The 15,446-nt window shown below is 35.8% G+C and overlaps 1 protein-coding gene across 6 annotated transcripts in view; it reads right to left on the bottom strand.

Annotated features, from left to right (window-relative positions):
- The window catches only part of KHDRBS2 (KH RNA binding domain containing, signal transduction associated 2), a 333,052-nt gene that overhangs the window by 291,119 nt on the left and 26,487 nt on the right, over positions 1-15,446 (bottom strand). The window lies entirely within an intron of this gene.

Raw genomic sequence — 15,446 nt, 5'->3', positions numbered from 1 at the left:
TTGGTTTTCGAGTGATCCTGTGTGGAGCCAGGAGTTGTGCACAACAATCCTTGTGGGCTTCTTCCAACTCAGGATATTCTGTGACTGAGACAGTCCTCACTTTCTGTTCACATGCTACTTAGACCAAAATGGAACACAATGTACTGAATTTCAGTGCCTGCTCCTGTCTTTTTAGCATCCAGGGAACTACTGTCAACTACATGCATTCCCATGGCAGGTAATTCTGGACTATGAAGACTGCAGTAGTAACAACTTTTTTTTTTTTATAGTATAACCTATTAGTGGAAAAGTTTGAAGTCAGTTCTGCTGAAAAGGGCCAGTATCTAATATCACCTTGAGATACTCATTGAGACCGAAACTAGTCTCCTACAGCTGCTAGGCTATTGCACAAAAAGAAGGCACCTTCACCCCTGCCCTAATTGATGGCTAGTGGCAGCTATAAACTTGATGAGATCAAAACCTCGCACTTAAGCGTGTAGTGGTTGTCCACGTAATGTTGGCCTATACTGTGCTGTGCACAGCATACAGGCAGTGATTTCCCTCAGGCAGGATATTCTAAGCAATTATTGATGTGCAATAATACTGGCAAAAGGCCTGGCAACTTAGCAGGGAAGTGCCCTGTGCTACAGCCAGGCAGAGCAAGGAAAGGACGTGAACTACACTGCCATTTGTGTCTCAGGAGGTTTTTAAGCAGCCAGCCTCATTCATAGATTAACTTCCTCTTCTGTCTGAAGGGATATAAATATATGTCTACTAATTCTAAGAGTGCTTTCACCACTAGGCTATTTTGGAAAATTACTTCCGTTGAAGTCACTGCATCATATTTCAGAATTTCACATTAAATGAAACAAGGAAAGTACTACCCTTTATACTTCAGTCAATGGCATATGGATTGCTTATGACAATTATACAAAGAGTACAGTATGAAATGCCTTTCAGGGAAAGGGCAAAGTGGTGAATTTTCTTTAAGACTCTTGAAAATTAATTGCATTTTTACTCCAAATCTTTTTTATTATTATTGAAAACAAACTATACAATGCAAGAAGTGCATAAAGAACAGCTAAGAAGTCAGTGAAGAGAGAAAGGACTTGAGAGCTTTCATGGCTAGTGCTTCATAGTCATGCCATCATAGAGATATCCTCCCTATAAAAAAAATTAAGATTCCATTTATTTCTGAAATCTTGATACCTCAAATACTTGTCATTGAGCATCACAACAAAAATCTACCTTATGTCTTTTCTTATAAGAAGGACAGCTATTGTCTTATTACAACTATATACAGCGTGGACAAATTTGAAGTTTTAATCAATGTAGTTCTGTGTTTATACATATCTTCCAGCAACCGTGAATCTGAAAAATCCCCAAAATGACAGACAGGCATTATTTTTTTAAACTTCACACCTCTGACAATGTACAAGTCCACTACAGCTAGAACACAGGATGCAATTTCTATAAACACAATACATTCAATAAAGTGAAAAGCATTTTACTTTGAAAGTGTTCTGAATCACAGTTTACCACAAAAGATGTCAAATTACTCCAAAATCTACTCTTTTTTACTATATGTTTCATTTATTTGAAATTTCCAAGGAATGTATAATAGCATTTCAATCATGTATTATCCATGTATGACTAACAAAAATATTTTGGTCTCTCATTAAAAAAGGACTTCCTTGTGATTCTGTTGACACAAAAAGCCTCTGGCATAACTGGTCAGTGCTACAGTAAACAAATCAGTAGAGGCCAAACAAGTTGCCTTTGTGCATATACATATAGGACTAACAGCCAAAATCCAAGCTATTGTAACCACTGCAAGTACAAACTCGTAATGTACCATGGTCTGCATGGTAATAAGCAGGCTTTAATGATGGATTCTGCTAGCATAACTGGAATAAGGTCAGGATCAGCACTACTCTCAGCCAATGACAAAGTTTATTGAAGAATATCTTTTATCTTTCTGCAATATGACAGTTTACAATTCCTTTCCATTCTACGTGTTGCCACTGATATTCAGAAAGAATAGAAATAATTATCAGTTAAAAAAAATGTAATAGTTCTAACAGAGGTTTATTTCTCAGTCTCTAAACTTAAATGGCTGTCAAAAGACTGATACTTATCACTAACTCGTCTCTACTAATTATCTACAATATGTTAAAACTGGACTGCTCTGTATAGGTTAAATTAAAGTCTAAAATTACTGCAAACAAGAGCAAATATATGTGTTTCTTTCAGCACAAAGTAATTCCTCAGAACTGCAGATTGCTGCGCAACAGGTTGATTGATGAAACAAGATTATTACATCAACAAAATCAGTATTCTATATTAAAAATATTTAATCTGTTGGGTAATAAAAATGTAGAACTCACCTCCTCGTATTCATGGAGTGGGACAACTAGTTTCTACATCAGGTAATCAAAACTACAAAATTAATTAAATGCATGGTCCACTGTACAGAACATTTTTGGTAACCTCTCATCACAGGAACAACTAATTGCCAGATTCCCTGTGGTCACAGATCACTTGCAATCCATAGAGCATCTTCCCATGACTAGAGTAAGTTTTATAACAGTTACCACAACTTCACTTGAGGAAAAATAGCACCTGTTGGATTCTTACGCATAACAAACTCGCCATTCCAATTCATGAACTTAAACATATACACAGCTTCAACAGATTTGTATATATATACAGAGATCTATATTTCCTGTTCAACAAATTAAAGTAGATTTTTTGTTGTTAATTTATTCAATTTTTCCAAATTGTGTTCCACAGTGAAGAATTAGCTTTGCAACACTATGCCCAAGAGCATTTAAAAGTTTTGAAAACTAATAGAATCGCTGTGGCTTAGAGGTTAAGCACAGGAGATGTTGAGTGGTAGTTGACACATACATAATTAATGAGCTGCATAGTGTAGATAGGTAGATGATGGTGATTAACAGTTAAAAACTATTGATATATGCATATTTTAAAACAAAGCCTAAAGGAATAAGGTGGTTGTGATTAAGGACATATGAAAAGAAAAACAAGTTGTCCTAATGTACTCTAATGTCTCTCTCATTTCCTATTTGAAATGAAAATAAAAAATAAGAATAAAGGCCTGACAGTTTGGTTCCTCTTCTTGTTGAACACATTGAGACTGTGCAATCTTACACTTATAAGTCATAGTCCTATGGAAATAAAAAAGCCTCACAACTTTTTAGCAGAACTACCAGTCCCAGAACGTAATTTTTTCAATGTGTAACTTAAAATTAATTGGAAAGAGATTACATCAGAGGGAAAAAAAATCAATGTTTGCATATGTTACATGATTCTGCTTGTGTTATGCTATCTCTAGGTTTGGTAACTGATTTAAGATTTGATGTTCTTAGTATATTAAATGAACTGGTAATAACAGCACTGTTTCTTTATGTAGGTCATAAGAGAACAGCAAAGCGAATCACATCAAGACATTTCCAGTTTACTGCTTAAGGAACAATCTTTGTTCCCTGTAAAACCTATAATGATTAGTCTAATTTCTTTAACTGAGCTATTAATTCCTTAGGGTCCGTGTGTAAGCTACTAATATTTCTCCCAAAGCAGTAACTCTTATGAAGTAGAAGACAGACATGTAATTGCTCTTATCTTAGCTCAGTTCTCTTTCATTCTTTCCCATAAAACTCTGAAAAATTACATCTTTCTTGTGATCGATCTTTACAATGATAAGTATGCACAGGGTAATTTGTCCTGGAGTTGAATGCCTGCATTTTCTTCGCACTGAAAACCAAATTAGCTCTGAGGCATTTCCTCTTGGCATTAATAGGGTTTAAGAGATTTAAATAATATAAAGCTCTCTTAAGCAACATACTGAAGTTAAATATGAGAACTACTTCAGTCTATCAGGTAATAAGAAGTCCGAAGAAAATATATAGCATATTTATGGGTATCGGGAAACACTGAATTACATACATTGAACAATGGTTAAATGCATCCGCATTTAACTGTCCTCAGCAACATGCATAATCTGCTTCTAATAAAGTGTAAGTTAATAAAGGCAGATGTTGAGAATTTTTACCTGAAAACTCAATGACTCATGACTTTCTATTTTAGAGGAAAAAAAAAACCTTAGTGAATGCTTTCCCTTATGAATTGGATACAAAGTTTTTCAACCGAAAACGCGGAGAAGTTAATATGATCATAAAGGAATTTTCACTTCTGTCATGACCAGTTAAAAATCCACCCATTACAACTACATTTTATAAATAAAATTATGTTAAATTTACACTGTCTTTCATGCTAAAAAAATGTAATGACGTATGCTTCCGTAAAGACTGCTTTGTGTTCATTACTATGGCTTTTTGATGGCAATACGGAAGTTCACTAGAACAGCAGTAGTGAATGCAGAAGTCAAGAGCTGAGAAGAATACCCTGTATTTTGAGATAAAAGCCTGCCTCAACGTGTTCTCAAAGTGGTCTATTTTTGACATGAAACACAAACATTTCCATAATCTGATCTAAATTAAAATATTAGTTTTGCGATTCTCCTCTTAGCCCTGTAATAACAGAGTGGCAGTAAAGTACACCTATTTTTCACATATCTCTCCTTTCCACTATTTCTGTGGATTTCAGAGTTTATGAAAGTGACAGTCTAACAGCAATAAGAATATAAGCACAATGTTATGAATTTTGGAAAGGACTCTTTGTTGCCCAAACAGCAATGAAACCTAATTTAAACTCCATAACTGTTTTGCCTGCAGAATTAAAAATCTGCATTTAATCTCTGTTCTCTTTTCTAATTAAAAAAAAATAATTGGATCTAGCTATGAATTTCAATAAGGATTACCCATAGCTACTTTAATTTTATGGAAAAGCTTAATACTAGGCTATCAGCAGTTCTTATTAAGCTTCTAAAATAAGTAAAAATTCAGCATGCCTGCATGTTAAAATTTTGCAAGAAAAAGAAAGGTTTTAAGGACACAGAACTTAGAAGAAAATTAAAACGAGGGGCATTCAGTGGACATAAGTTAATAAACTAATGACATAGAATGGTTTGGGTTGAAAGAGACCTCTAAGGATCCTCTAATTCAAAAACAGTCAGGGTTAAGGATACTATCTGCTACATTAGGTTTGCTCATAGGTCCAACCAACCTGGCCTTGAACACTCCCAGGGAGACATCACCTACGAGCAGCCAGAGTAAATACTGTCTGAAATCCAATCTTGATTTGCATAGCTATGAAATCCTAAATAATATATTAAATTAATGACACAATATAAATATATGTCTGTGATATCAGAGTAACAAATTCATACTAATCATTCTGTGCTTCTCCCTTTCTTTCTGTTCATTTTACCCTTTGCTAACCTCATGGATGCTGTAAATATATCTTAAACATTCTTGGCCCTTTGTCTTACTGTTAATTCAGATGGAGATAAAAACTTGGACTGCTTTTTATATACAAAGCTGGTGCTTTTGTTTTACATTAACATAAGAAAACTGTTTTCTAAATTTTAGTGGTAACACATTGAGCATCATGAAAAAAACCTGACCAAACTACAGTAAGCTCGTGTGTTTGGATACCAGAACATTTGAGTCAACCCTGAGCTAGGACAGAAAAGAGGCGTCACTTCAGAAAACTGATGACAAACACCACATGCAAGATTGACAGTTTCTGATGTTCTCAGGCAGAGGCTTTCTCCCTACTTGATGTTCTACACACTGTTTCCTTCCAGTCTCATCTCTGAGCTTCATGAGAAGTAAAACTCTTCTGAGATCACTTCCATCCTGTCATAATATCCTGCCGCAAATCTTCCGTACTTAGTCTCCAGTAAGGACACTCAAATATTTCTCAAATAACCATATATATTGTGATGTTTCCAACAAACATGACTATTCCATGAAATTCTCATTTTTTACATTTATCAGTCTGGGTAAAAATTTCAAGATTTAGACTAGGCACGTTATGCTTCATGATAAATTTCAGGTGACTCACAAGGCATGATGGTGCCTTCCTTCCCCCCCCCCCAGTATGAGACGTGACAATTTTTCTCCCCCCTATAGTCATGATTGCCTTCATACAGGAAGAAAAATAGAAAAAAGGATGAACACATTGCTTAAGATGATTTTGAAGGTGAACACATAACTTTGAAACAGATTGGAGAATAAAGAAGAGAATTTTAAAGAATAGTTTTTCTTCAGTTGTCATTTGAACTGCCAATTTAAGCCAATTTAACTACCTCCAAAGCAAGAATGCTTTAAAAAGGAAAGGCATTGTTTCATTTTTTGGTCATGTTTACACTGGTAAAAAGTATGGCATGACAGTTTTACTCTATTTAAATAACAGTTATATAACCAAATTTGGTTAAGCACATGTCATGGTTTTATGATTATTGGTTATTGGTATTCCACATCATAACATCATGTACTGTATGTACCCGGTTCTCAGAAGAGAAGGACTACTACATTCCCCAGGGTACCTTGCTCCTCTGTTACCATTTCCAGCCAGACGGAAAAGATAAAAACTTGCAGATCACGAGACCTCATCCCTTCTCTTTCTGCCCGTCTCTCGTCCTGGCAGCACCTTGCTCCCCAGCCATCTTATCATCGGTAGTAGAGTAAGGCCTACCTTGATTTTTGGACATTCTCTCTCGCTGTATTGGATTTATCAGCTTAAATTGTAATTATATTGTATTATAGTGTGTTGTTTTGCATTCCGATATCTTATTAAGTAAATTAGTTTGTTTTTCCTCAGGTTGTTGCCGCTGTTTTGCTCTCAAGCCCTTTTTTACCTACCCTTTTTTCCCTTTTTCCCTTTCCCGGGGCATGGGTCCGTGGGTCCCCCATCCCATTTGTCACGGAACTGGGCCGAAAGCCCACATAATGGAACACCTTTCCTATGTGGACAGGCTGAGAGAACTGGAGCTCTTCAGTCTGGAGAAGGCTTCGAGGTGACTCGATAGCGGCCTTTCAGTATCTAAAGGGGAGCTACGGGAAAGAAGGGAACAGACTCTCAGCAGGGTCTGTTGTGATAGAACAAGGCGACATTTGATTTCAAACTAAAAGAGGGGAGATTTAGGTTAGATATAAGGAACAAATCTTTTACAGTGAGGGTGATGAGGCACTGGAACAGGTTGCCCTAAGACTTGGTTGATGCCTCATCCCTGGAGACTTTCAAGGTGAGGCTGGATCAAGCCCTGGGCAACCTGACCTAGCTGTGGTGTCCCTGTTCACTGCAAAGGAGTTAGACTAGATGGCCTTCACAGGTCCCATCCAACCCTACGAGTTCTATGATTCTAAATGATGCTGATGAATTATGAGTTTCTCACCACACTGGGGTTGAAAGTTCTCTGTGTATCGATATGATTTGAAGTCAGAGAAGTCATGCTAATGTGGCAAATATATTGTATATAAATGCATTTTTTAAATAGTTAAGTGCTCTGAAGTTTACTACAATAATAACAGTATCCTCTGAGCTGAAGATCTGAACATCATAAACCAAAATTAACTGATAAGTTACTGGTTAGGACTGAGTAATGGCAGTTATTAGCAAGTTTAACAAAGCTGCTGACACCATACAGATAGTGTTCAGCTGATGGATTTGTTTTAGCACTGCACCTATTTTTTTTTCCCCATGACTTCAATATAGATCATAATTTCAAAGCTTTGGTCCAGTACTATAGAGGGTCTCATCACTCTTAGCCAGATCACTTCAAAACTTTCAATGCCTCCAGCAGTTAAACTTAAAACTGACAGACATCATGCTGTTTGAATACACGCATGAATAAGCTTAGTTCTCTTCAACATTTAAAGAAACATATCTTCCAACACAGGAATTCAAGTTTAATCTGTTAGATCACAAAAGGAGGCAAAGTTAGAAACAGTTTTGTTCTTGGACTTTAATGTTAAGTCTTGTGGCTATTATACATTTTATTATTTCAGTAACAGAAATTTGCTTTTTTTTAAAAAAAAAAAACAAGTTTTAATCAATAATTTGGTTCATGAATGTTATTAGCTAACAGTTTTACCCATGACCCAGACAAATCAACTCTTCTATTTACTTAAGATATCACTTTAAGGTTTAAGGTTTAGGATATCTTCAGTTCCTAGGCTGCCAGCACTGTGGATAATAAAACATACCAGCCAGGATATAACCAACAAATTACTTTGCAAATGATAAAGTAAACACTGCTATACTAATTTATTTGAATGCGTTTATCCTGGGAATTTTATCTTTTCTTCTGTTTCATTTGTTGCAAGCTTTACCTTTAATACTTGCTGATTATCAGATATATCAGTCAGGAACTCAAGTTCCTGTCAAAAAAAAACATACCAAAACACTTCCTACCTCCTTATATTTACAAATATTAGCAAGTAATCACAATTATGAATTCAGTTTCAGATGCAAGATAAGATATGACAGTACACAGCACAGTATAAAGATTTTAATTGAGGGAAGATAATTTCAGCATCAAGACTCCACTGTTCTTCAGACAATTTAGTCACAAAGATTTTCCTGGAATGATCACAGTTTTTAACTGATCACCATATTTTATGAATTTTTATTTTGATTACGTCTCTGAGAAAGTTGCATAATAGTACATAGAGTCATAGAATCATCAAAGTTGGAAAAGACCTCCAAGACCACCTACTCCAACTGTCCACCTTTCCCCAGTATTGCCCACTAAACCATGCCCCTTAGTACCACATCTACACGTTTCTTAACACCTCCAGGGATGGTGACTCAACCACGTCCCCTGGGCAGCCAATTCCAGTGACTGACCACTCTTTCAGAGAATAAGTTTTTATTAATATGCAACCTGAACGTCTCATGGCTCAACTTGTGGCCATCACAGCTTAAATAAAATCACCCCATATAGTTTGAGACACCCAGGGTGATCTCATCTGTCCTGAAGCTTCAAGGGCAGCAGCAAGAAGATGTCCTACAGATTTCCATGTCTTGCAAGTGTTCAACGAATGTCTCAGATCTGTGTGGAATTCAGCTTTAGATCAAGTTCCCTCAATTTAGATGTCTACTGAAAAGGTAAAGATTTGATTCGGTTGCATAAGTATAGCAATTTACTACCACCTTGAGATAACAGGTACCCTGTTTAGCCTTCAGCTCTGCTGGAAGCAGAGGTCTCCCCCAGGCCCTGTGTTACACCTGTCAGCTCTATGGATGTCTCCAATATCACAGGACATCTAAAATGGCACTGAGCCATGTTCAGATAAATGATCCAATCTCACCTGAGGTATTTTATCAACAGAGCTAGTGAAGCTAAGCTCAGACTCCTAAAGCTGGTGTTCAGTTGAATCTCTCCCGATTCCATGGACTGCAGTAACTATATTTACATTGACAGAAACAAGCTCACAAAAGCTTGTTCTCAGTGTAGGTATGTAAATTTAGATGTTTTGATGAAGAACTAAACTCCACACGTAGCAAGAAAAATATCTCAAACAACTCAGTCCACAGGGAAAAAAAATGAATATGCCCTTCCCACTTTATAGATTGTCCCAGTATCTGAAGGTGTTATACTGCATTTTATTTCAGATTAAGTTATTTCTCAGGTCCTACCATCCAGAAGAAAAAAGTTTCAGTGCATTTTTCAACAAAAGCAATAATAAAATATTGGCAAAGAAGTGCAAATCTGAAAGAACAGCGATAGAGGAGAACATTGCACCAATAAAGACAGGCATAGTCTGTACATATCATGGCCTTTTCGTAGATATTACCTGCCACCTAATTTAAAAGTCACATGTCTTTATGATATAAAGTAAGATATATTTTATAAGGAATATGTCTTTCAGATGTTATTTCTCTGCTTTCTGTTCAAGGCTTCAAAATCATTTTCTATGTAAAGTCCATATAATGAAGCTGAAGTTTCTGATCAGTAACATTTACTTTGGGATATTAATAGTCAGACAAATTCCCACTCAGTTTCCTAACATTTCAATTAGATATGTTACAGTAGTGCTTCTAAGCACTCTTCTGTAAAACAGCGGTATGTTCCTGAAAGCATGATGATTTCAGCTTATTTTTCATTCCTGAATTAAATTAGATAACCATATCCCCTGTGTATACATGGCAATAACTTTGGACCGCAACTTAGCTTCCATCCCTAGATTGGAACCACTGGGTTCAGCAATTTCATCTCTCTATTTCTGGGGCAAGAAACTAAACCTAAACTGAGCATAAGACGGATTCCTGCGCTTGTGTGCAAGATGAATTCTTGCAGATTCAGTTAAGTCTATTTCATTTCCATGCTCTGAATTCTATTTCATAAGCTAACAGAAAGTAGTTTTAATACAGACTTCATAGGTTTTGTAATAGAGGATGCAAATCATGCATTTCCCTGATCAGCTCATGGAGAAAGTCACCTTACTTTATCTTTTGCACTACTGGGAAACATCAATTTATTTGTAAAAAAAAAAAAAAAAGCAACATTTATCTAGCAGCATTTTTCTAGCACGTGGTTAACTTAGCACCACAGAATACCTACTTTGTCATTCCTTGGTCTCCTGGACACTCAATATTCATGAAACTTTCATACACTTGAAGTAGGACAAAATTTGAGTTACCAGTTTTCACTGTGTTTACTGCCCTTGAAAGAGGAGTCAACTGCTCCAGCTACAAACAGCATACACAGAACTGTCAGGCTTCTAGTGGGCTAGGAAACATTCAAGCCAACTGACTGACAGACAGACATTGCAACATTTAAGAAATAACTATTTTTCAGTCTTGATGCAAGGTACCATACTTTTTTTTCTAGTTGAATATCTTGACTTTAACTGAACTCATAAGCACTAATCTGGTTTGATGTACCAATAGACAGATCGGCCAATTTGTGCAAGACTCATAAAATGTGCCCGTTCTCAATTTTAGCAATATGTTACAAGTAATATATATATATTTTTTTCCATCATTACTCCAAGAAACTGGTAAATCAGTGACTACAGAAAACAAATCAAATATATTCAGTGAGAGAAAAGTGTTTACAAAGAAAAGGTATTTATTAAAGAATTACAGGATATTGGAAAAATTTGTTCCCTGCACATTTCTGGATCCAATACCACATGCATCACAAACAACTGAACATTGCACTCCTCTTGCTAAACATCCTGGGAGTGGTTCTGATACAGTTGTCAGTATTCAACTTGGTTTAGACAGTTACAAACAATGCACTCATGCTATGTTTAGTTTTCCAGATACTACATAAATCTTAGCATAAATAATTCTAACAGGTAGCAGAGAATGTATAGCATAGTACCATTTCATCTGTGGAAACAGTCATGGAAAGATAGACTGTGTTTTTCTAATTTTGATTACGAACTATATTTTTTCTATCTAGATTTAGAAAGCTATCAGGTAAAAAAAGGATATTCGTATTTTCAGACATCAGTGCTTTTGAGATGACATTTTAAAATGGTAGAAGATCCTTAATGTTGAGCATTCACTTGGAATAATTTGACCAAACAAAATCAGATAGAAGCTACATTCAGAACTGAGCAGTTCCTGGTGCTGAGTCCTGAGATGACTTTAAAATAATTTTTAAGAATCTCTTAGCATGACACATACTCTGTTGAAAACGGCTCACATATGTTATGCCTGTACATTTCAATAGGCCTAAAAAGATTTAAGTAGAAGCATATATCTCAATATGTAAGTTCACCGGATTTTCTGATCCCATGCATATTCTCCTGAGTTGTTTATGTTGGTTGGAGGCCCTTCATTCTTTTAAATTCATACCAACCTTTCTGGCACAAATACTGCTAAAAATTTACAATGTGAACAGCATTGTAGCTTGTACATACTGCCCAATAACAAAGTGAACAATCTGAAACTCTGGATTTCCCATAAAACATGAGCAGCTTAAACCATACATGAACTCCACAGTTTCTGGATCAATCCTTTAATTTGCAAACACTGAGATGAAACCTGAGTTCTCAAGTTAGAAAACCCAAAGAAGAGTGCAGCTCCTTAATTTTTTTTTTTGCTTGCTTATTCTACAGCAACTATAACAACATACAGTATATGTTTTCAACCTTTACTTTTATTTTCTGTACTAAGGAATAAAACTTCAATATTTTGTGAAGAGGAGTAAATTGTAAGCAGTAAGATCGTTTTTTGCACACAGTACTACTGAAAACTCTTCTTTAACACCCAGTTTCTCTGTTATCTACTCCTACACAAAAGTGACCTTAGCTCACACTTGTTTATAAATAATATTTATGGAGAACACTGAGGCCATCAGTAGCATTATTTCTTTAAGAAGTGCAATGGAGACTTCTGAAAACCATAACTTTTTCCTCCGTTATTATAAAAAACACACAGAATAAGGTTTAGATGTTTCCTGCCTAAAGAAATTATAACCTAAAATCTAACAAAATTAAAACAGAATTGTGGAATGTATGGAAGGAAGGAAGGAGGGGATAAAATTGCGAAACTAGGAGAGAAGCTGTATGTGCTCTTTTATGTCTTCATCCAAACTGCAGCAGCTCTGAATCATCTATTAAATAATGTAGAATAACTGACTTTTTAAAGTAGGGAGCACCAGGCATGGCAGCTTAAGGAAACAAGGTGGAAAGAATGACAAAAAACGCACTCTAGAGCAAGAGAGTAGAAAAGAAGTCATGACTGTAGCATGAAAGCTATTTTGTGAAGAATGGAAAAGGAAAGAGTATTATGAAGGATGTCGTCTCAGTGAGGAGCTGTATGAAATGAAAGTGGAAATAAAGACAGAGGAAAGGGATTTGACATTATCAACCTCTTAACCTATGCTACTAAACACAATAAGGCCAACAAGCTTTCTCCAGTCTCAAGATCATCTGTCACACACAGCTCACATCTGTTCAGCTGATCTCTTCTAACCATGGAAAATACATACACTGAGCTGCTCCTTGTTTGTGCTAACCTCTGAACTATACCAGCCCTTGTTTGGGAAAATTCCAGTTCGACTGTGTCCAAACAGTGTCAGAAAGAATACTAAAAATGGGCAAAACCCCCAGTTCCTGTGTTTCATTTGCTACTATAGATACACAGCCTTTATAAGTATGGCAGAAAGGACAAGAGATCAAGGGAGTATGTACACAACTTCCTTCACAAGGTTTCCACAATCCTACATAGGCTCCCCTAGCAGAGATACATTCAAATTTACTTACAGTGAGGAGGTTTCAGATCCTTCCTTCCCAGTGTTTAGACTCACTCCTGTGCCAGCACATCAGACGTGTTGATGCAATGTTAGGTGGTTATTATCATCAAGGTCAACAGATGATTTCACAAAATTCACAATAATGCACAAAACCCAAGCGAACTGTAAAATTTAAGACCTATGTAAATGTACAGGTACAAGGAAAAAAAACCATCTGATTCTTCACAATATCTATGTGAGACTTTTGGATAACAAAACGACCAGGATCATTTCATAACCTACAAAGATGAGTCATCTTTAGGAGCATTCCAGCATTGAGCTGTTCCCAGTGAAATGACTAACCAAACAGCTTACAAGCCCCTTTCAAATCTGCTCTGATTTTGCTTCGTCACTGGCATCTGAGAAAAGGAACAGTAAAACACTTTTCCTGATTTGACAGGATTTTTTTCCATCAATCTTACCCAGATTTAAAAGAATATAAAAAGCACTCTTTAGTGGAAAGTAATCTTTATTTATTTGTTGCTAGGTATGCAGTACTTAACAGAAAATGAAAGCCATACCTCAGCTTGTGATTAAATGCCCTGTGGAGTTAATTAGTTTCAGGGGATGACTATAGTGTGTAATTATTTTATAGATTTATAGGTTTTTAATGCACTCCTTAATTTCACAACTGTCTGCTTCTTGATTGAAAATAGATACAATTGATTTATTTACCTTGATACGTCACTAACCTTCCTGAAAAATAAGTTACAATTGTTTCTGCATGATTCAGTACAAGTCAGTCATGTCATGGTAAACGGTACCTTGTATTTCACTAGTTCTTCAAAATAAAATGACTAAATGCACCATTGTTCCTGATAAAATTAATGCATTATCATCTCATTCTTACCAAGTAAAATGTTCTGAAAATGTTATATTTTCTTCTTGTTAGCATTTACTTGCTTGAACATGGTTGGTCTTTCTGTACTTCATCCTGCAACAACTATCCACAGCAAATACTGGCCTCCTATTCTGAAAGTCATTAAGCTAGCTATCCAAAAGTAGGAAAGTCTGATTGTACTGCACACTCTCAAAATGCATTTATAATTTGGAACTTCATACCATTCTGAACAACTGCTCCTAATCAGTGTGCAGCTCACTGCCTCATAAGAACCAGCACTGTTCACTAACTTGATTCCTATTACTGTTTCAGAAACAGACTCCTGTGACTGTTTGCAGCATAACCAGGTTTTAAGCCATACCTAAGTTATGCTTCTTACTCTGCTGCTACTCATTTTCTTTGCAGCCTGCTGCAAAGAATCTTATCAAAGGCTTTTTGAAAATCCTAGAATATTCTGTCTGACAGGTAACCTTTACAACACTTTGCTTACTTTTTTTTTTTTCCTCCCTTAAAAAAAGATCTCTGGCAAGATGAAAAAGCACTGTTTTTCTTAGAGAAACTCTGATACTTTCACCCTATCATAATACACAAACATATTATCCTGTCTTTAATTACTCTTCAGGTTCACCTGAAATTCTGAAGGAACATCCCAGTCTGTCATTCAGTCTCCTGTTTACTTTCCTAGGAATGGTATCACACCAGTGATGCTGCAGTCTTCTAATACCATTACAGTTAAGAAATACAGCATGTCATAACAATTGTCCGTTTTCAAGAACTGTTTTGTTCAGCGTATTTAACATCTGCATAATGCTCTGAACCATATATGATGCTTCACAGATACCAAACAACAGACACAGTGAAATTTATAGTCTAGTTTATAAATATATTTAGAGGAACATAGAATTGAATTAGAGCTGGAAAATTTCATATGGGTGTTTCTATGGATAGAAATATTATTCAATCAGGTGCTTTATGAAATAGATTTGATTCTCACTTTAGGGTATCAAGAAACTGGAAGTAAAATAATTAAAGTATGTAACTATATTAGAAAGCTACATGTATATGTAGTTACACAGCCAGTTTAATCTGCCATAATGTGAAAGACTGATGGCTACTTTCTAAAAGATTACAAAATTCTTTAAAACAATATATATATTTGTATATACACCAATAACTGATCTTAAACTGTTGTGTTGCTGCAAATGAAACTATTCCCCACCAACAAAATACATTCAAAGCCACCTGTTCACTACACGTTCACGGAAGTTTTCAATGGTGTAATTTGAGTATCAGATTTGAAACTAGGATTGATTACTTGTTAGAAAACATAAAGCTCATGATCAAACTTTATTTCTTTTAAGTACTTAGTGCGTTGAGGTACACAAAGTTTGAAGGAACAATCCTGCTTTTTCTTTCCCCTCCTTTCCTTACTGGCATCTTTCTGTC

The sequence above is a fragment of the Numida meleagris genome, chromosome 3 (assembly GCF_002078875.1).
Source record: "Numida meleagris isolate 19003 breed g44 Domestic line chromosome 3, NumMel1.0, whole genome shotgun sequence".
Classification (NCBI taxonomy): Eukaryota; Metazoa; Chordata; class Aves; order Galliformes; family Numididae; genus Numida; species Numida meleagris.
This window is presented reverse-complemented; position numbering and strand designations above follow the sequence as displayed.